Source organism: Danio rerio, chromosome 14, assembly GCF_052040795.2.
Source record: "Danio rerio strain M-AB ecotype USA chromosome 14, GRCz13ab, whole genome shotgun sequence".
Taxonomy (NCBI): domain Eukaryota; kingdom Metazoa; phylum Chordata; class Actinopteri; order Cypriniformes; family Danionidae; genus Danio; species Danio rerio.
The window spans coordinates 5,702,213-5,724,479 of record NC_141034.1 but is presented as its reverse complement, the minus strand read 5'-3'; the positions used below and the strand labels follow the sequence as shown (position 1 = coordinate 5,724,479).

The 22,267-nt window shown below is 35.0% G+C and overlaps 2 long non-coding RNA genes across 5 annotated transcripts in view; both read left to right on the top strand.

The window, feature by feature from the left end:
* The first annotated feature begins 2,349 nt into the window (after positions 1 to 2,349).
* LOC137487507 (uncharacterized) overlaps positions 2,350 to 22,267 on the top strand; it is a 214,880-nt gene continuing 194,962 nt past the window's right edge. For 3 of the 4 annotated variants that reach the window (XR_015507159.1, XR_015507160.1, XR_015507161.1), the window contains exon 1: positions 3,489 to 3,638. This is a non-coding gene — a long non-coding RNA (uncharacterized LOC137487507). Of the gene's footprint in view, positions 2,453 to 3,488; positions 3,639 to 22,267 lie in introns of those variants that run through there. The other variant, XR_015507162.1, reaches the window with a different exon arrangement.
* LOC147833838 (uncharacterized) lies at positions 4,434 to 6,618 on the top strand. The gene is made up of 3 exons (XR_015507217.1): positions 4,434 to 5,410; positions 5,720 to 5,913; positions 6,164 to 6,618. It is a non-coding gene; the product is annotated as an uncharacterized LOC147833838 (long non-coding RNA).

The window sequence follows — 22,267 nt, the reverse complement described above, 5'->3', positions numbered from 1 at the left end:
TTAATTTCTGTGTATAATAAAATATAAATAGTGTTTGAATTCCTATAACTAATGCGCAAAAGATAAAGCATTTTTACAGTACTTTACTGTAATCATGATGCCTGCCTTAATTTCACATTAAAATGCGTATAATTTAACAGTTAAACCCTGTAAAGTGGCACTTAGTTGCAATGTACACTGTGGCAATGTAATTTACTGTGAAAAATTACAGTAACATGTAAAATCCTTGGAATTTAATACAGTGTATAAATTGTTTGCAATCAGTTACCTTTAAAAAATATAGTAATTCTTTAATAATAACAATAAAATTTTTAAACAATTTAATTTTAATAATTATGGTTATGCTTATTGTTTTATTATCATTAATATTATTATCATCATTAATATTATTATTATTATTTGAGAATGCGAATACTATGCAATTTTTACACATCCCATGTATGTAAAATTATACTAATAAAAATATGCATATTTTTATGCCCAATTAACAAAATCAAATTATCTGTATTATATTTACCTTGTTTAATTTAGTTTAATTTAATTTAAGTCAATTTAATTTTACTCTTGCAATAAAACTGCTACAAACAAAATGTTTCAAAGTATAACTGCTAATACAAAAAGATAGGTCTCACTGAACAGATCCAGCCCTTGTTCAACAATATCAAATGGTCCTCTGGCAAAATATGAAGGGAAAATGAGCATTGCAGTTTCTTCACAATGATACATTATTACGTGGGATTTCCTCTCTCAGTGTCATCTCGCAGTCACAGAGGGCCTCTTTCTGTGCTCTGCTGCTCTGTACAGTGCAGTCTGGATGTGTTCAGGATCACATTACATGTGTGTCATTAGAAACAGAGGGTCGTGGTGCACATGGGCTCTTTGTTCCTGCAGAACATGCCATGTGCACACCTGCAGGCCAGAGACATTGTAGATCTTACTGTTCATTCGCACGCTTTCCATGAGGTTTCAGACACTTTTCAATTTGAATCTACTAACTAAACTCATGTTCTCTTGAGACTGATTTTAAGGAATGCTGTTGTATTAATAAGACACAATTAGTTAATATGTTAATGTTTTAATAATTAACATATGTTTCAGAATTCAGTCATCTTTGTTATTTCAAAATGTGTTGAATGTTAAAAATAAATTAAAGTATTTTTTCATTATTTATTCCTTATATGGTAGCTAACATGGATATCACTTAAATGTGAAAACAATCTGCATAATAGATCAAGTAATAGATCATCTATTAACTAATCCATCCATCCATCCAAGCAAGCAAGCAAGCAACCAACTATCCATCCATCCATCTCTCCATCCATCTCTCCATCCGTCTATCTATCTATCTATCTATCTATCTATCTATCTATCTATCTATCTATCTATCTATCTATCTATCTATCTATCTATCTATCTATCTATCTATCTATCTATCTATCTATCTATCTATCTATCTATCTATCTATCTGTCTATGTTAAACACATTATAAAAATAATTTTCTTCGAACTATGTAATAAATCTGCCTTCATAGTCATTATAAATAGTCATATGCTCTGCTTATACAAATATTTAAGGGAGTCTATGCTACAAACAAACATCTCTGTCCAGTGCAACATGTTATGTATAAACAAACAACTTAACAAACAATTTGAAGGGAAGATTTTTTTTTTATGTTGTAAACATAGAATGGAATAGAAGAATATGTTTCACACAAATGTTGCATAGGAATTATAAAAAATAAAGATAAATATTTTGTAATGTGTAAATGTTTATAAAAAATAATAAAAACAAAAAAATTTGTAACATATATATATATATATATATATATATATATATATATATATATATATATATATATATATATATGTTACATATGTAAAATGTTAATCAAATTACTACACAAATATTTCAGTTAAAAAAACTTAAAATGGGTACAAAAGTATTTCAAATGTGAAAAAAGTATTTTATAAAAGAACAGCACTTACTAATATATATATATATATATATATATATATATATATATATATATATATATATATATATATATATATATATATATATATATATAGGCCACTTTATTAGGTACACCTATCCAACTGCACAACTTAAAATAACGCAAATTTCTAATCAGCCGATCACATGGCAGAAGTTCAATGCATTTAGGCTTGTAGTCATGGTCAAGACGATCTGCTGCAGTTCAAACCGAGCATCAGAATAGGGAAGAAAGGTGATTTAAGTGACTTTGTACGTAGCATGGTTCTTAGTGCCAAACAGGCTGGTCTGAGTATTTCAGAAACTGATGACCTATTGCAAATTTCACACACATCCAACTCTTTTTTGTTTTACAGAGAATGGTCAGAAATAGAGAAAATATCCAGTGTGCGGCAGTTCTATGGGCGGAAATGTCTTGTTAATGCCAGAGGTCAGAGGAGAATGGCCAACCCGGTGTTGGTAAGGTGTACCTAATAAAGTGGCTAGTAGGTTTATATATATATATATATATATATATATATATATATATATATATATATATATATATATATATATATATGAAGGGTTCTGATGCAAAAACCTTTAAATGCCATCTGAAATGTTCTCCTAAAATGATATATTTTTTTGTCAGCCTCCTCTGTTTATGTTCAGTTATTTCATTTTAATTTTAATTATTCGTCACAAAAAAAGTAAAATTACTAAGCCAACACACAGGAGTCTGAGAAATATGCTAATTTTAGACGAAAATATTTGATGGCTTTTAGAGGTTTTCGCATCTAAACTCTTCATATATATATTCATTCTTTCATTTTCCTTTCGACTTAGTCCCTTTGCTAATCTGGGGTTGCCACAGCGGAATGAATCGCCAACTTATTCAACATATGTTTTACGCAGCGAATGTAAAATAAAATAAAAACATATATAAATATATACAAATACTGAGCTAGAAAGTATTTCTTGCAGTGCATTATAAGCAGCTTCAGTGTGAATGCAGTGTTATTACAAGTGAAAGTCTCCAGCTGATTGTCAGTGAATGCAGACCCTCCTGCTGGACTCTGCAGTGGGCCATTATTCCACAGACTCTTGGCTCTTGGTCCTGGATCCAATTCGCTCCAACACACACACACACACACACTGGCCAAAAAAAGACATGTAACGAGCGTCTCGCCAAATTAACTCATCTCTCGGTAAACAAAAGGCTCATTTGCATTTTCGGTGGTTTTATTCAAGACCCCGTGATTCGGGAACACAGGTGCGCTGCAGCTGATTTCTGCACCCCGCGCACATAAATAACAGCCCTGGCGTGTCTGTCACACAACATCCCTGCAATAAATTAAGTGTGGTTATATTACATGATTGATTTAGAACTCGCCTACAAGAGACGGGAAATTATGCTCACGACTAAACTTATTTCAAGGCGTGATATTTTTACAGCTGCAGTAGCGCAGTGCGGCCAGCGGGGGTCTGTGTGAGCTCAGTGGAGCTGCTTTTGGGCATGACGTCACCTCGTACTCGGAGTGCAGCAGCTTGTGTAACATCTTAAAAGAACAATACAGTAAACAAGTCTTAACAGTTGCCAGAAACAGAGCACATGCCGCAGATGTGCATTACAATATTCATTCAGGAGAACATGCAGGTCAGCGCGGTATGTTTTCACGCCCTCCTCTTTGTTTTTGGGGTTCGTGTGTTACATTAATGCATTTAGCAGAAGCTACAAGAGGGATAAAAGCAGCTGGTCAAACAGCCAGCGATGTTTGCAATGCACAATAGCAGTCTACACTGTAAAACACGGCTTTTAGAAGATAAATAAAACAAGGGTTGTTGGAGTTCATTTAACGAGAGAGTACCAATTGTGGGTTTTATGTTTATCTTTTAATTTAACTGCAAGGGATTGTTATTTTGGGCATGTTGCCAGATTAAGAGAAAACGTCAAAACCCCTGACAATTAATTAAGAATTAGTATTTTTTTTCGTCATTTTTAATAACATAATCTTCTTGATAATGAAGCTAATATTAAACAAATAAAAAAAAAACAAATAGGGTTTTAGAATTTCTTCAAAAGCACTAACTTGTCTTTTCAAACTAGCTTCTTCTTCTTTTTCATTTTAATAACAAATCATTCTCCAGTATATATATATATATATATATATATATATATATATATATATATATATATATATATATATATACACACACACACACACACACACACACACACACACACACACACACACACACACACAGTTGAAACTAGAAGTTTACATACACTCTAAAAAAGGAATATATATATATATATATATATATATATATATATATATATATATATATATATATATGATGGTAAATCATACTTAACTTTTACTATTTTAGGTCGTTAAGATTACCTAAATGATCTACATTTGTTAAATGCCAGAATAATGAGAGATTTTTTTTTTTTTTTGAGATTTTTTATTAATTCCTAGACAGTCAAAAGTTTACATACATTTCCTTTATTTATTTATTTTTTTAGCTTTGCTTTTAAACTGCATAACCTTGGTCAAATGTTTTGGGTATCCTTCCACAAGCTTCTCACAATAGTTTGAATGAATTTTGGCCTATTCCTCTTGACAGAATTGGTGTAACTGAGTCAGATTTGTTGGCTGTCTTACTCGCACAAGCTCATTTTAATGAATTTGGCAGTATGCTTAGGGTCATGATCTGTTTGCAAGACCCATTTGTGGCCAAGTTTTAATTTCCTGGCTGATGTATTAAGATGTTGCTTCAGTATTTCTACATAATGTTCTTTCTTCATGATGCCATCTATGCTGTGAAGTAGACCAGTCCCTCCTGCAGCAAAACAGCCCCACAACATGATGCTGCCACCCCCATAATTCACAGTTGGGTTGGTGTTCCTAGGCTTGTAAGCTTTCCCCTTTGTCCTCCAAATGTAACACTGGTCGTTATGGCCAAACAGTTCAATCGTAGTTCCATCAGACCACAGGACAAGTCTCCGAAAATTAAATACTGTAAGAGCCATAACTTGATTTAATAGAATTTATTAACAGTGCTTGAATTAATGTACAGTTTACATCTTGATATGTTTAGATGTGTACATCCATAGATTTCACCCCTACTCTTTTGTTCGTAAGGGTTTGCTCCACCCTTATTGGACTGTTTAAGTTATAGTGAAATATAGAAAAAGGGGAAGAAAGAAAAACAGAGCAACACAGTCTTTTGACCGGAGTTTGTTATACTGTTGGAAAAATTCAGTAAACATCTTTAAATGGAAAGAAACCCGACAGTTTATTGCCCGACTGATTTAAAAATTCTGAAAGTACAGATATCACAACAAAACATCTAATTTTAAGACAATCTGTGTTTGTCACACATTAAAATATGCCATCTCGTTTGTTATATTCAATCTGTAAAATCACACAAGTCACTATTACTATTCTATTATAACCCATCACTTTTATCATTAATGGTATTACATTTACTTTTGTTATCATTATTATTATTACTGTTCTGACATGTCTTCCTGTTAACTTTTAATTATCATTGTTATAAGTATTAATACCATTAACATTATTAAGGTTGCAGTAGTTGTAGTAGTAGTTGTAGTAGTAGTTGTAGTAGTAGTCATTGTAGTAGTTTCGATCGTAATTGTGATTTATTGAAGTAGTAGTTCCTGTAGAAGTTGATGTCGTTGGTATAGTGGTAGCAGAAGTAGTAAAGGTGTCGTTGTAGCAGTAGTAGCCGTTGTTGGTGTAGTAGTACCAGTAGTAGATGTTGTTGATGTAGATGTTGTAGTAGTAGTAGTAGTAGTAATAGTAGTAGTAGATGTTGTTGTATTAGTTGTAGCAGACTCTGTGGTAGTATCAGTAGTGGTAGTCATTGTTGTGGTAGTATATTTTGTGTTAGTAGACATTATAGTAGTAATAGTCCAGCTTGATCTCACAAGAAAACGTAAGTATTTTACGTTTTGGCAATTTAGTGGCTAATAACGAGTTCAGTCGTAAGAAAATGTACGATTTTAAAAAGGAGGCGTGGCACCTAACCCCACCCCTAAACCCAACCGTCATTGGGGGATACGCAAATCGTACTAAATTGTACGAATTAGATCGTACAAATTTGTACGAATTAGCCACTAAATGAAAAAGTTACGAATTGACGTGAGATTGTGTTGAATAGTCGTGGTTGTGGCTGTAGTAGCAGCAGTAGTAGTTGTAATATAAGTAGCTTTCTGTAGTAATAGTTGGTGTAGTACTTGTGATTTATTATCATTGTCAGTTATTATTACTGTTGTCCTTTCTTTCTTTTTACTGTCATTATTACAATCATACATTACTAAGCATTGTTGTTACTCCCTACCTCTGACGGGTTTCTTTCTGTCTGTTTTACTTATGTCTGCGATACTTGCTTCATTTATTGACTGTTATTGTTCCTTATGTATGTCATAATCTGACCTGTCCACCAAGTTACCTTTACATGGACACACACACACACACACACACACACCTAACAGTACCTGACTATATTGTTTTTGTTTTGTTTTTTTTGTTATTTTGTTGATGTTTCTTTGTATTTGTATGATCCCAATTTATGTACCTTTTTGCATATTCAAAAAAAAAAAAAAAATAAATAAATAAATAAATAAACAAGTCACTATTACTGGCCGTGGTTTAAATAATAAATTAGGATTTCTCTGAAACATCCCAGGTTTATTCTATGGAAGTCCTCCATCAATTGCGCAAGCATGTACATGTAGTTAAAAGGAGTGCAAATAGCGCAGCATAACAGGAATGACCCATTTATGATTTAAAAGCATAATTACCACTTCAAGCAGGATTGTTAGTTGAGAGATCTCTCGTTTTTCAGCGGTGAGTCATCGCACAGATTACTGCGTTTCAAGGTGCTGTAGTGTTTGTGTTTGATTTGTTTGAAGGCTCAGGGTCATCCGCCGATGCTTTTTACAGGAAAAGAAAACATTATAAGAAGTCTCTCAGTAATGAAGTAAGAATCTTTGTAATGACAGACCATTAGTATTCCCTGCAGGGAGGAGAGCGAGAGTTAGATTTCTATCGATAGCTGTGTTTCCTGCCACAGCGTGGGCAGAGGCCACACTCGACCGGGCTGTAGTACAAAAGGCCTTCTTCCATTCTGATTAATTATATTCCTTCAGGAATGTGGACACCGGGCTCCTCCAGCACAGCTACCATCACCAGCCACTGTACGTCTAATTAAAAGTGGAGGAGAGCTCTGTGAACCTCTGCCAGCGAGGAGGATTAAGTCTATTTAAAGAGGGAATTCAATAGAATGCCGTACCTAGCTGCTTATCCGAGCGGAAAGTGTGCTGCAGAAGATGTGCTTTGTGTAAATTTGCACTCGGCTTAGTGGCTTTTCTTTCTTATTGAGCATTACATTGTCTGGACTTTTGACCCGTTCGCTAGCGGTTGAGTTTTGGCCTGTGTTGTATGTGGAGGGCAACAGGTGCAGGGCCTTGTTTTAAAATGACCCTTTAGGTGTTTGCTTACTGGAGACCATGACTTGCTGACTTAGTTCTCAAAGGCAGGTAAAAAAAACTCTGAGATATTTGATGAAATATGTGATGATGATGATGCCTTGTATGTGAAGATTCAGCTCAAAAATACTGCTCAGGCCATTTAATAAACAATGCTGTAAAATTCATTGCTGATTTTTGTGTGTCTTTTAAGGAACACTTCACTTTTATTTTTGAACATAGGCTCTTTTTACAACTCTCCTACAGTTAAACAGTTAAGTTTTAACATTTTTAAATCCATTTAGCTGCTGTATGGGTCTGGTAGAAGCACTTTTAGCTTAGCATATGGCCCGTTTCCACTAAGTGGTACGGTACGGTTAGGTTTGGTACGCTTTTATGGCTGCTTCCACTGTCGAAAGGCATACCGAACCATACCGTACCACTTTTTCGGCACTCTTTCAAAAGGTTACCAAACATGAGAAAGGGTAACAAAAGGCGGAGCTAGACACGCAGCTGAACGCAATTGGTTTACAGAGATACGTAATTCGCTTACGCAACAAGCCAGAATGAAAACAAAAGAGCCATGTTTAAAATACACAAACAGCCCAGAGATCTTTTACAGTGTAAATATATATACATATTATAAAGAGCCATGGCTGGCCCAGGCTCAAACAAACCTTGTCGTCATCTTGATGAACAGCCACAAAGCCAAAAGGAAGAGCAGATTTACCCTGTGCTCCTTAGTTTTTTACTAGCCAGTCTGAAGCTTTCTTTCTTGCGCTCGCTACGCGTCTATATCTGAACAACAAACTCCTTAAGCTCATGATAATAACTTGCGCTTGATAATTGACGTGCTTTTGAAACCCGATCCTGTCAGAAACTGACAAACGCAGGAGTGAAGCGCAAAAAAAAGGAGAAGCCGGAAAAAAAGGAGCACATTTTTTCTTCAGCAAACTGCCATGATTAACTATTATCATCACCTTTTGGACTTTTATGAACTTAGGATGACGGAATGACTCTCTAACAGAGGCCACATGTGCTGCTGAAGATTAAAGACACAGATGAGGGGTTTTCACTGACTGTAGGCTATATTTTGTGTTGTTTTGAACCTAAATAAGGACTAAATGTCTGCTGTATGTATTTCTTTTGTAGTTGGTAACATATCAGAGACTATAAGGGGCTGTATGTGTTCATATATGTTGCATTTATTTATTTATTTATTTATTTAATATAATTACAGACGTTACAGTAGGCTATTTTGCACTGTCATTGATCTGCTGTTATAATCAACCCATGTACATAGAAAAGTTAATAATAAACATTTATACAGCAGTATTTATGTGTGTAAAGCATCTGTTTTGTGAGAAGTGCTTCTCATATGATATGTGAGCGACCTGTACAGTTTTACTGTAGACATTTTCTCAAGCCAAAATGACGTCGACTGAAACTTTGTCATACACCACTCCTACTAAAAGGGTATCCTTGGTAGTGGTAACGCAAGCCTGATAGAGGTGACCTGTACTGACCCGAACCATACCAATGTGCACCAGTCAGTGGAAATGAGCCAATAGATCATTGGATCAAATTACACCAACAGCATCTTGCATAAAAAAGACCAAAGAGTTTTGATAATTTTGCATTTAAAGGTCACATCGGAATACATTTTTACATATGTAGATTTGTTTAGTCAGGTGTCTGCTGTATCTGCAAGCTGTTATAAACAAGTTTTAAACTATCTGAGTGTATTTATCCGCTGTATTTCAGGTACAACTGCGTGCATCTGGAAAACATGAGTGCATCACTTCCAATATGCGCTCGCAAGCCACTTGCCTCAATTGGAAATTATGAACTTGGCGGTGGAAAGACGCAATAGGTGAACAAAGCCGCTTTCATTTGCAATCTGTTGTATTTGACCTGTTTGAATTCTGTGTTCATACTAAGCCAGCTACTAAGCCAAGTCTCAGAGAGGGGCGGGGTGAGCAGCAGCTCATTAGCATTTAAAGAGACATGAAACAAAAGTGTTTTTGACAGGGAAAAAAAATGATTTACACTACTATTAAGACATTAAAGAAAGTTAGGCTTTTCATTAAGACCGTAAATAATCATATCAATGTGGAAAGTGGGCATCTATTGTCAACTTTAAAACTTGACTCTCATGTAGTTGTAATGTATTTTAAGACTGACGGAAAGTAAAAAAATTGCTATTTTCTAGGTCAATGAACTTAGAACTGTTTTCTTTGGCTGCATTTACACTGCATGGTTCAAGTGACTCAATTCCGATCTTTTTCTCCTATTCTTTTTTTTTTACAAGTGTCATAGATCGTAAATTGTACACATGCGATCATACGAATTCACAAAAATTAGCCCCTAAATCAAAAAGTTACGAATTGATGTGAGATTGTGTTGGATAATCAAGAAACTTTATTACCATAAAGTTTTTCAACACCGTGCCACAAAATATTCCCCTGCTAGGTAACTTCCAACGTAATGGAAACAAGCTCCCTTTGCAAGCGGGTGATTAAAGTGATTGGTTATATTGACAAAAGTTAGCCTATTTTCAAGTCATAGCACCTGCTGCAGCCATGGATGTATTTGATTTCTAAACAACGGGTTGAGTAGTTTCTAAGATGTTAAATGGTGGTTACTGTGGTGTCCTAAGTGGTTTCTTGGGTGATATGGATAATTTTTACACAGATTTATTAAGCAGTTACTAGGTTGAATTGCGTGTCAGGTGGTTGCTCCATGTGGTTACTATGGAATTACCTTATTTTAAGGGGCTCTATTATGCAAAATCACTTTTGTAAGGGTTTTAAACACAACTGTTTGTAAAAAAAAATGTATGAATATAACCTGCTTTTGATGGTAACAATTAATTAATTAAATTTTTGTATAATCACACCTGATAAAAACTGTCTGCAGAAACACTTTGATTGACAATCTCCCTTTGTACGTGTCACCAGAGTGGGAAAGCACCGCCCATTAGTAACAATCTCTCCCTCATTAGCATAAACAGCCCTGAGTGAGAAGCAGCTGTCTGCCATTAGAGTTTTGAATCTGCCACTATGCTGACACACAAGCATTTATAGCTCCACTCTCTTTTGAAAAGTGCACATCTCATTCATTTTCTTGTCGGCTTAGTCCCTTTAATAATCCGGGGTCGCCACAGCAGAATGAACCGCCAACTTATCCAGCAAGTTTTTACGCAGCGGATGCCCTTCCAGCCGCAACCCATCTCTGGGAAACATCCACACTCACATTCACACCCACACTCATACACTACGGTCAATTTAGCTTACCCAATTCACCTGTACCGCATGTCTTTGGACTGTGGGGGAAACCGGAGCACCCGGAGGAAACCTACACGAAGGCAGGGAGAACATGCAAACTCCACACAGAAACGCCAACTGAACCGAGGTTCGAAACAGCGACCCAGCGACCTTTTTGCTGTGAGGCGACAGCACTACCTACTGCGCCACTGCCTCGCCAGTGCACATCTCATTTGAATTTAAAGTGACAGTCACCAATTTACATCAAAGCCTAAATATCTGTGTGGTATTTTGAGCTAAACCCTCACATACACACTCTAGGAACATCGAGTTTTACATGTTGTAAAAAGTTGCAAAATAGGTCCCCTTTTAAGTGTGTGCTTTGTTTTCTATTTATAAGTTTAATAATCAGTGCACTAAGTGCTAACGTTACTGATTCTCGCCTTGATTAATTACAGAAACTTAACTTGAAAACAGAAACTTTTCTCACGCTCACTCCTGTTTCAAATCACCCCAATTAGGGGTCTCCCGCAAGTGTTTCAGAAGGTCATTTTAACAAATTAGATCTTCATGTTAGATGCGTCCTCTGTGGTGCGACTTTCTCCACGCATCAAGAAACGAACCCAGCGTCATTATCGCACGCCGCATTCATAATGCTGCAACATTACATCATAAGACAGGATGAGGAATTAGAACGGGCTCGGTTTCTCCCTCGGCATGACTGTCTGATTTATCGGCATCATCAATTATGCAGCGGTATATCCAACCGGGAGTCTCCACGGGGCGCTGCTCTCCATAGCACCGAATGATGCAGTGCATCGCAGGAAGACTCTTATCGGGACGCTTTCTGCTCCGTCAGAGTTTCGGCCTTTACACTGTTACCCTTGAGTTGACAGAATCGTTTAAAGAGTTGCAGAGTTTTGTAATATGTTCTTCCCAGCGTCCCTTGCTTTTCCCTCTGGCTATACAATGTCCACTATTACGAATGATTGAGAATCTTTTGGGTGCTTTTTCCCTCTCTCTCTCTCTCTCAGACTGAAATATTAATGGTCACATTATTACTTAATTTTATTGTGACTCAAAGGAATTAATATCCATTCATTAAATGCTGCTAATTCAGCCCCTGTCTGGAGAAAGTCTGCCCGCGCCGAGCAGCGAATCACATTAGCCTGTGAATGATCTATGGCTCCGGCATGGTGTCTGTTGCTGGAAAACTGATTTAGCGGTTTGAGCTGACAAACTGATGAGTGCACAAGCACTTGCTGACCAAGGGAAACATTTACTTTTAATGAGATATATTGTTGCAGCCGTCACTCGGAGTGTAATGTTTGCATTAGCTTGATGCATAACCTGACTTCCATATCTAGTTCTAATTGCAGCCCAGTTGACATAGGTTGAGGAATGGGATTTAAAGCACTTTATAAATACAGGGTTTTATGCATTTGTAATCGCAGCTATCTTTCTGGGAGTTTAATCATCATATTTAGCTTGCGTATTATTGAACAAGGTTGTGGGTTTCCTTTGGGTGCTCCGGTTTCCCCCTCGTTCCAAGGACATGTGCTATAGGTGAAGTCAGAAATATTAGCCTTTGATTTATTTTGAATTTTTTAATTTAATTTGTTTTTTACTATTTCCTAAATTCTGTTTAACCGAGCAAGGAAATTTTCACTGTATGTCAGATAATATATTTTCTTCTGTAGAAAGTCTTATTTTGGCTAGAATAAAAGGAGTTTTGAATTTTTACAAAGACATTTTAACGTCAAAATTATTAGCCCCTTTAAGCTATATATATTTTTTTAGTAATCTACAAAATAAACCATTGTTGTACAAAAACTTGCCTAATTACCCTAACCTGCCGAGGTAAATTAACTTTAAATAAGCCTTTAAAAGTCACTTAAAGCTGAATACTAGTGTCTTGAAAAATATCTAGTGAAATATTATTTAATTAAAGATAAAATAAAATCAGTTATTAGAGATGAGTTATTAAAACTACTATGTTTAGAAATGTGTTGGAAAAATCTCTCTGTTTAACAGAAATTAAGGAAGGGAGATTTTTTATTTTTCAATTTATATATATATATATATATATATATATATATATATATATATATATATATATATATATATATATATATATATATATATATATTATATAAACCCTTTTTGTTTATATTTAAGGAATTATATGCCTTTTTAGGTGTAATATTTAAATCTGAATTCAATCATTTCTATATAAGTTTAACTTAGTTTTTTCTAATTATTTTTGCATTTACTTGTTACAACATAGTCGTTTTTTTATTTAGTTATTTTTCTATCATTTTAAATAAGGTTTATTTTGTATATTTAAGTCTAGATTTAATTTATTTTAGTTTTAGTGTAGTTTGTTTATTTTCATTTAATGTAATTTAGTTTCAGCTCACTTGCAGTTACTAACCACAGCTGTTTATTTTCACTTTAATTTAGTTTCTAGGGTCTCTTTTATATATATATATATATATATATATATATATATATATATATATATATATATATATATATATATATATATATATATATATATATAGAATTTTTTAAAAACATTTAATATTTAACATTTTTATTTATATCAGCTCTTTTGCAGTTACTTACTAGAGTTGTAATTGTTCCAGTTGTAATTGTAAATCATTTATAAACTATCAAAAACACATAAACATCCTGTTTTTACCTGTTTTTTTTTTTTAGTAAACCAAATGTTTATATGCACAACTGATGAAAATACAATTTCTGTTTTAAATTAGTTTTTTTTTTTTTTTTGTATTTAAATCTAATTTTAATTTATTTTTATTTTAGTATTAGTTTTTTTCTCCGTTTAGTTTCATTTAGCTCCTATGGTAACATTTCTAATATAATTTAAATTATTTCAGTTCTAGTCATCAAAAACAATTTTAATAGTTCTAGTAAACCATAACAAGACCGGTTGCTTCATACAGTGTCAAAATGTCAGTTGCTTCCAAACACACTTCCAAATTTAAACCTTACAGCAAACATGGCGTTTCAAGCAGAACACTCATTGATATTTTAGTCTCAACTATATTTACCTAACTCATGCATTTCGCCTCTGTGTCACTCCATGCTCATGTTGGTGCATGACATAAATAAACATGGGTTTTTCCAGCTCTTTAGAGCAGATGGTTAGTTTTTATAATTAGTCTTTTAAAGATGTGCACAGCTAGAAAAGTCACAGTGGTTAAATCACAGATGAATAATCCGTACATTACTGCTATCCAGAACTCATTAAAGACAGTAGCATTTACATTGTCATAAGTTTCTGACTGCCTCAAACTGTGGTTTGACTGAACTGCATAATATTCTGTATCCCATCCATACTTATATTTGCACTGCAGAAAAAAAAAATCTGTAAACAATAAAAAATATACTAAATGAGACAACCTTGTGTGCTTTATGGGTAGAATAGACAAATACATTGTCACCATCTTGAAAAAATAAATGCTTTGAAAACAAAATACATTTACATTTAGTCATTTAGCAGACGCTTTTATCCAAAGCGACTTACAAATGAGGACAAGGAAGCAATTTACACAACTAAGAGCAACAATGAATAAGTACTAAAGGCAAGTTTCAGGTCTGTAAAGTTTAAGAAGGGAAGTATTAGTAATTTTTTTTTTTTTTTTTTTTGTACAGTTAGTGTGATATTCAAAGAGGCAATTGCAGATTAGGAAGTGAAGTGGAGACTAAAGTTTTTAGTCGTTTCTTGAAAATAGCGAGTGACTCTGCTGTTCTGATGCAGTTAGGGAGTTCATTCCACCAACTGGGCAGATTGAGCGTGAGCGTTCGCGAAAGTGATTTTTCCCTCTTTGGGATGGAACCACGAGGCGACGTTCATTCACAGAACGCAAGTTTCTGGAGGGCACATAGATCTGCAGAAGTGAGTGCAGATAAGAAGGTGCTAGGCCAGAAGTCACTTTGTAGGCAAACATCAGAGTTTTGAATTTGATGCGAGCAGCAACTGGCAGCCAGTGCAAACGGACTAGCAGCGGAGTGACATGTGCTCGTTTAGGTTCATTGAAGACAACTCGTGCTGCTGCATTCTGGATATATACAGAAAATACTGTTTGATGGTGCTATTTTTAGTATAATATGCTGCTCACTCCCAAAATATTTTGCTGCTTGTTCAAATTACTTGTTTTAAAAGAGCTGAAGTGACACAATTCTTGAGTTTTTCTTGGGATAACTTAATTGTTTTAGGTTCAATCCACTTAATTTTGTTAAAATAATTACGCTAACGTAATTGATTTGTATTGGGATGACATAAAGGAATTGTGTGAAATCCAGCATTTCTACAGCATAGACAAACATGAATAGATGACAGTAAATTGTCTGGTTTCATGAAAATTTTAATTTTTAAAATACATAATTTATAAACCATCAAAAATACATAAACATCCTTTATCTTTTTATCGTTTGCTAAGGAAATCAAAGTTTATGCTGAACTTCTGATGGAAATCAAAATTTATATTTTAAATAAGGTTTATTTTGTTTATAAACAAATTAATGTAGTTAACGAAGCAATTCAGTAACTAGCGAACAACTAGAAATTATATAGGCAGTTTTGCAATATCTATTATATATACACTTCATTTTCTTTTCGGCTTAGTCCCTTTATTAACCCGGGGTCGCCACAGCGGAATGAACCGCCAACTTATCCAGCATTTGTTTTACGCAGCGGATGCCCTTCCAGCTGCAACCCATCACTGGAAAACATCCATACACACTCATTCACACACACACTATGGTCAATTTGGCTTGCCCAGTTCACCTATACCACATGTTTTTGGACTGTGAGGGAAACCGGAGCACCCGGAGGAAACCCACGCCAACATGGGGAGAACATGCAAACGCCATACAGATATGCCAACTGACCCAGCCGAGGCTCGAACCAGAAACCTTCTTGCTGTGAGACGATGCGCCACCGTGCAGCCCCTCTGCAGATATCGAAAACAACTAATAGTTATAGTAAACAATAACACTGTTTTCTTCATACATTGTTACAATGTCAGGCAAGTAGTTGCTTCTAAATACAATATATATATATATATATATATATATATATATATATATATATATATATATATATATATATATATATATATATATATATATATATATATATATATATACACACACACACACACACACACACACACACACACACACACACACACACACACACACAGAGATACATTTTAAATATATCAATTTCATACTTAATTATTAATTAAATTATGTTTAGTCATTTATATTAGATGTCAATAGGCAAAAATATGAAGGCAATCTCACTGCAATTCATAAGTAAATTTTATTTAGTGTGTAATTTGTATTAATTTGAACAATTTCATAGGTACATTTTAGTACAATTTTCTTGTTGGAAATTAATGATAATTATATTTATTTATACAACCGCACTAATTAGCATTACTGTGAAGGTTGGGCGTTAATACAATGCAATTTAATGTGTAATTTAATAAATAATATAAATAGTACTCTTGATTATTACTGTTTTTACATTACTGTGAGAGTTGGGTTTAGGTTTGGTCTAGGGGTAGACGTTAATAAAATACAAGTTAATAGTTAACTTAATAAAATATTTTGAAAAACACTCAATATAATTACTGTTTTTACAATACTGTGTGGGTTAGGGAAGAAACGCGCAGCAAATTAGTCACAACACTTGCAAATATGCACGTAACACAACAGAAATGTTTCAAGGGGACCCAAAACCATGACGGACCCTGCCGAGATATGGATTTGTTATATCATGTAATCATGATATTAAAATAAACGAAAAACAACTCACCCTTTAAAGACCACCAATCACTGAGCAACCGTCACGGCTTAATAACACATCCATATCTCAGCAGGGTCCGCCATGGTTTTGGGTACCCTAGAAACATTTCCGTTGTGTTCTGTGGATATTTGCAAGTGTTGTGACCAATTTGCAGCGCGTTTCTTCAGTTGTTTGTGTTGTGACCAATATGCAACACGTGTGCTGTCAAATTGATGAAGATCGTTTCTATATTTGCTGGTGTTTTGTGTAATTGCTTGTGCTTTCTTAAATTGCAGCGCGTTAAGCTCTCTCGGCCACCGTAGGAAAGGCTAGAAGTTAATAAAAGACAATTTAAAGGGTAATTTAATAAATAATCCGAAAAATACTCCATATTATTACTGTTTTTACATTACTGTGAGGGTTGGGGAAAGGGTAGACCTTAATTTATTGGTAATTTAATAGTATAAATAATTTCCGGCTGCAGCTGTATCCCTTTTAACAACAGCCTGTAAACGGGCTCAAACAAGATGGTGTCTGTATAGGAGGGCTCACCGATGGTCATTAATAAGACGTCTGGGTGGTGATGTAATGTTGTCCCATCAACCTTAAAAAAAACATTAAGCGGCTGTAGCATTTCTCTCGCTCGTTTTTTTCCTCTTTCCTTCCTTTCCTCTCGCCTCACAGCGCTCTCAAGACATGCTTCTTGTTCTTGTATTGATCAGTGTGACGCGCCAGATTAAGTCTAATCCCTGCTGGTTACGTTATCGATTGCAGACATGAGGATGATTATGGGCTCAATCTGAGGGGGAAAAAAGTTACTTTTCATCGCTTACTATGTTTTTGAATTGGTCTTCTTCAGTATATCCAGTTTACAGTAAACAAATAGGCCAATGCTGTGGCATATGTGCTAATCTAATCAGGAAGCTAAACTCGATCTAGATGATGCCGTCCTGTGGCTCCTCGTGTTGCACTTATACCAATATTGCACTTATACCAAACTGTTCAGGCTTTACCAGCTTCATTTTTATCAGACATGCAGGAATGACTGAGGAAATCAGTATATTCAAGGCGCTAAAGTCTCCAGCCAAGGCTATCCAGTGACATTTATGTGGATGGCATTTTCACAGTTGCCTTGTTTGTGTCCTTTGACATATTTATAGATTGATTTTAAAGGCAAAAAAAAAATGACATTTATTAAGCACAAAGCAGAATAACCTGGCTAATGATTTTAGCTTATAAACATTCTGTTAATATTTCCATTGAGGTATATAATGTTGTTATTTTATAGTCCAAACATCTATTTTTTAAGGCAGTGTACTCATTTTAATTATATTGTTGGTTGTAATAATTCAGAATTATCCTGCTGCTTTTGTCAGCAGTCACTTCATCAGTAAATACAAGAGACATCAGTTTCATTGACACTACCACCACCATGCTTCACTGCATAAGATAATGAGCAGTTCCTTTCCTTCTCCATACTTTTCATCTGTCCATAGGATGTTGTTCCAGCACAGTTTAAAAACTCTAATCTGGCCTTCCTGTTTTTGAGTCCGACCAATGGTTTATATCTTGTGTTCACTCTGGTGTAGTCCTCTCTTGATTGTTGACTTTGACACACATACACCTACCTCCTGGAGAGTGTGCTTGATCTGTCCAGCTGTTGTGAAGGGTTTTTTCTTCACCAGGGAAAGAGTTCTTTGGTCGTCCACCACAGTGGTTTCCGTGCTCTTCTGGCTCTTTTGGTGTTGCTGAGCCAGGCCCGGATTGGCTAATCGGGAAGACCGGGAGAATTCCCGGTCTGTTTTTTTGGCCACCAGGGCCGGTGTCCCTAACTACTTGCACTCTAAGCAGTAGCCTTTGATTTGATATTTCAAATCAAATAAATTTTAATCAAATTTTATTTATTTTTCTTTATTATAATTTGTGATGTAATATTATAGTTTATATATATATATATATATATATTTTGTCATTTGATTTGAAATATCAAAGCTATAGACTATATGTGAATGTGTATACATGTATTCATGTGTATATATGTATATGTATATATGAATGATTGTGTATGTGTACATATGCATGTATGTATATGTTGGCATATATGCGAGAGGAGATCATGTGATCCGGAAGTGTACAAAAAGGTGCACCTGATTGTGATAAACATTGTCTGATGAAGAGCCGGGTGGCTCGAAACGTAACACGCTCTGTGTCAGCCTTTTTAATTTAATAAATTTTGTATTTTTGGAGCCTTGGTGTTGCCGCCTTTGATTTACATCAGTTAATTTATCACATATTTTAGTGTGCTATTTTCATGCATCTCTTGAACAGTATCAGGTCCAAAAAAACAAAACATAGCAACAGTTCCAGCAGGCACTTCTCAGCATCTCTTTTGTGCGTTCCTGCTGAGTCTTGCTATCATCTCAGAGTAAACAGTAAACAATAACCCACACCACACCAGAAGAAAAGACTTAGCTAACACAAAAGGTAGCTCTTAGGGTAGACAAAAAGAAAACAATGGGCTACACGTTTGCTAATTCATTATTCTCTAGGTGCCATTTTCCTAAGGCGGCGGTCAAAATGAAAATGCTCTCATTGTTTATTTAGCCTTAAGCTTAGGGCTGAGGGTAAAGACTAAGCATAGCTGAACAATACTTCATAAACGCAAATTTAAAAAAATGCTTAAATAAAAATTTACTTATTTATTTATGAAAATCACAATTGAAAATTGTTATATTTACGGGTTACCCTTGAATATTATTATTATTATTATTATTATTATTATTATTATTATTATTAATGTTATTATATTGTTTATTCTAAACATTTGAAATATTTACCCTATTTTTCGAGTATGAGCAGGTGCACTTTTTGGTTGGAGACTTCCGCTCTCATTCACTTCCATTCATTTTTAGATGTTAAAAACAGCTTGTTATGCTGCTTGATGTTGCTGATCTTTTCTTATTATATTATTCTGCTTTCTGTATAGTCATGCAGTAGAGCAAGTTTGTAGAGCAAGTAGTTTTCTGCCGTTTATTGTTCCTAGTCAGTTCTCTCATAGGCAACTGAATCAGAAGTTCTAAACAATCGCAAAAATGAGCACACTTCCACATTGAATAATAAGGTCAATAGTTAGACATTGTACAGACTATGAGCCCCATCATACACCTGGCGCAATGTGGCGTGAGGCGCGACGCAATAGTCTTTTGCTAGTTTCAGCTTGGCGCTAGAGTCGTTTTGAGGCGTTGCGCTACGCTGTTTAAATAGCAAATGCATTTGCGCTCATATGTGCACCCATAGGTGTTCTGGTTTAAAAAGGAAGGCGTTCTGAGGCGCATTTTGACGCATTGCTATTTTGAGAAACTATAATAGATTTTTCATTAGACCAAAACAAACCTGGTCTAAACTCCGGTTGCGCCTCGCTTACACACTGCTTAATACACACAAGAGAGCAATAAGCAAATTTCTTAACATATGAAAAACTTTAAATATTAAGGATATATAGGATATAATAGGAATAGATATAGAATATAAATATAAAGGATTAAAATATTACAAAACATATTATTTTCTAGCCTACATAAATATGAAAAATCACTGCTTTCTTCATCTCGGGAGGCTTTTTTCAGTTCATTCATAACAATTTGCTTTTGTATAATGTTATTATTATTAGCAGTATTATTTATTATATCCATATTTATATTTGTTTTATTAAAACAAGCTTAGATTTGCCTACCTGTCAGGTTTTAGACCATATTGGGCACAGCATGTGTTTTAGGATATAACTCAGGTTTTTGAGCACATTTTGTTATTATTGTTCATTTATTCGTTTGCTGGAAATTAGAACTGAATTTAGAAATAGTTTTGAAACAAATATTTGCGATTAACAAACAAAATTAATTATTTATAGGCTGATTGATGTTTGTGCGTAAAGGTTTTCCTGTCCACGAGAGCGAAAGTGAAAGTAGATCGATTATTTCTCATTCTCACGCAGTAGATGCTCTGTTTAACTGTTTTCTGTAAAAAAACTGTTAACTGTTTGCTAGTGAAATGCTAAGTTTTTCCACTTAGACTTATTTTACGTCATGTAAAAAGCAAATGCGCTCTTGGCGCGATGCAGCTGGCTCTTAAAGGGAATGGGAGATGAGACTCTGATTGGTTTATTCTCAAAACACACCTATAACTCATTAAGAAAATAAACTCAATCCTTTTAGACCATGCGCCACCGCGCAAAGCGGATTTTCCCATCCTTAAATTAGCAAAATTGCATTCTGACATGCCCTGAAAGCGTTTGCGCCCTGCGTTTTGCGCTTAGCGCATGGACTGTCAAAATAGAGCCCTATATGTTTTTCTAACTATGTTTTTAACAGATGTGATTACTGTAAAGACTTTACATAAGTTCTGTGAATATTTGTAAGATTCTCCCTCTTCTATTTTCTATAATTCAGTATTTCCAATAACCTCTTCCGCATTCGTACTTTAGTATAATGCATGCTAACAAATAGGCAACATGTTATGGCAGAAACCGGGCATTCCTTTTGCTCATTTCAGAAATAATTTGCCACATAAGATAGCACATAATCTCACACACAGCCCTTTGTAATAGCATGCATTACTTTAGTGCATATCCAAGGCTGAATGATCATAACTGTCTGAGTTTGTGTTGAATGGAGCCAATAAAGCAAGTGGGTCGATAAAACACACACACACACACGCTCACACTTTTATTATCCCACTCTGCACCGCAGCGATCAGCCACATTATTTCACAAGATGGAGAAAACAAGCTGCCTTTTCCTGCATGATTGGATTGATTTTTCTGCTGTGGCTCTAATTCAGACCTGATGATGATGGTGATGATGATGATGATGTGATTGATTGTTTTAAATGTTTATTTATTTGTTTTAGAGATGCAAAAGGCATTTCAAGCTAGTTCTACATGCATAAATAGCTAACGACTCCGTTGCAGCTCTCACGCCTGCTGTTCCAGGGACGTGTTTATGTTGCTGATGTACTATAAAAAAAAATCACAATTTGAACGCGGCGCTCTGCTGATATTCACCCTCTGAATTGGGTTATTTGTCTCTTAAAGGAGCAGCGGAGAGTCTGTGATACCTGCAACGCCGCATCCTAGAGAGTCGGGGCCATATGTTCAATAAGTTAATTAAAATGTTACGAGCTTTTGCAGCACCGCAGTGAAATCAGATTTGGTGTAATGAAGGCTATTAATATTCCAATATGGAAGGGAGGTTGGAATCACATACCCAGGATCAGTGGAGGGAAGAGGACCGCAAAATAACAGCGGCACGTTCATTCATCCTCATTTTTGCTCTGTCTGCTTTGTATGTGTGTGTGTGTGTGTGTGTGTGTGTGTGTGTGTAGTCATAAAAAACCTAGACCACATGTCCCCACAAGTATAGGGATACCAGTCATTTTTGACTATGTAGGGACATTTTATCAGTCCCCCTTGAAGCAAATGACTTATACATCATACAGATGATGTATTTTAAAATAAAAAAAACTGGGTTAAATCGTTTAAGTTTACTTGATTAATACATTGTAGTCAGTGAATATTATTGATTCATTTATTGGGTAAAATTGCTCATTCAATGTGTTTTTGATCATTATCAATGCACCGGCAAAAGTAGACCCAGCGGCGAAAGTATCGCATCACAGCTGCTTCAATGTCACTCACGCCTCGTGCTTATG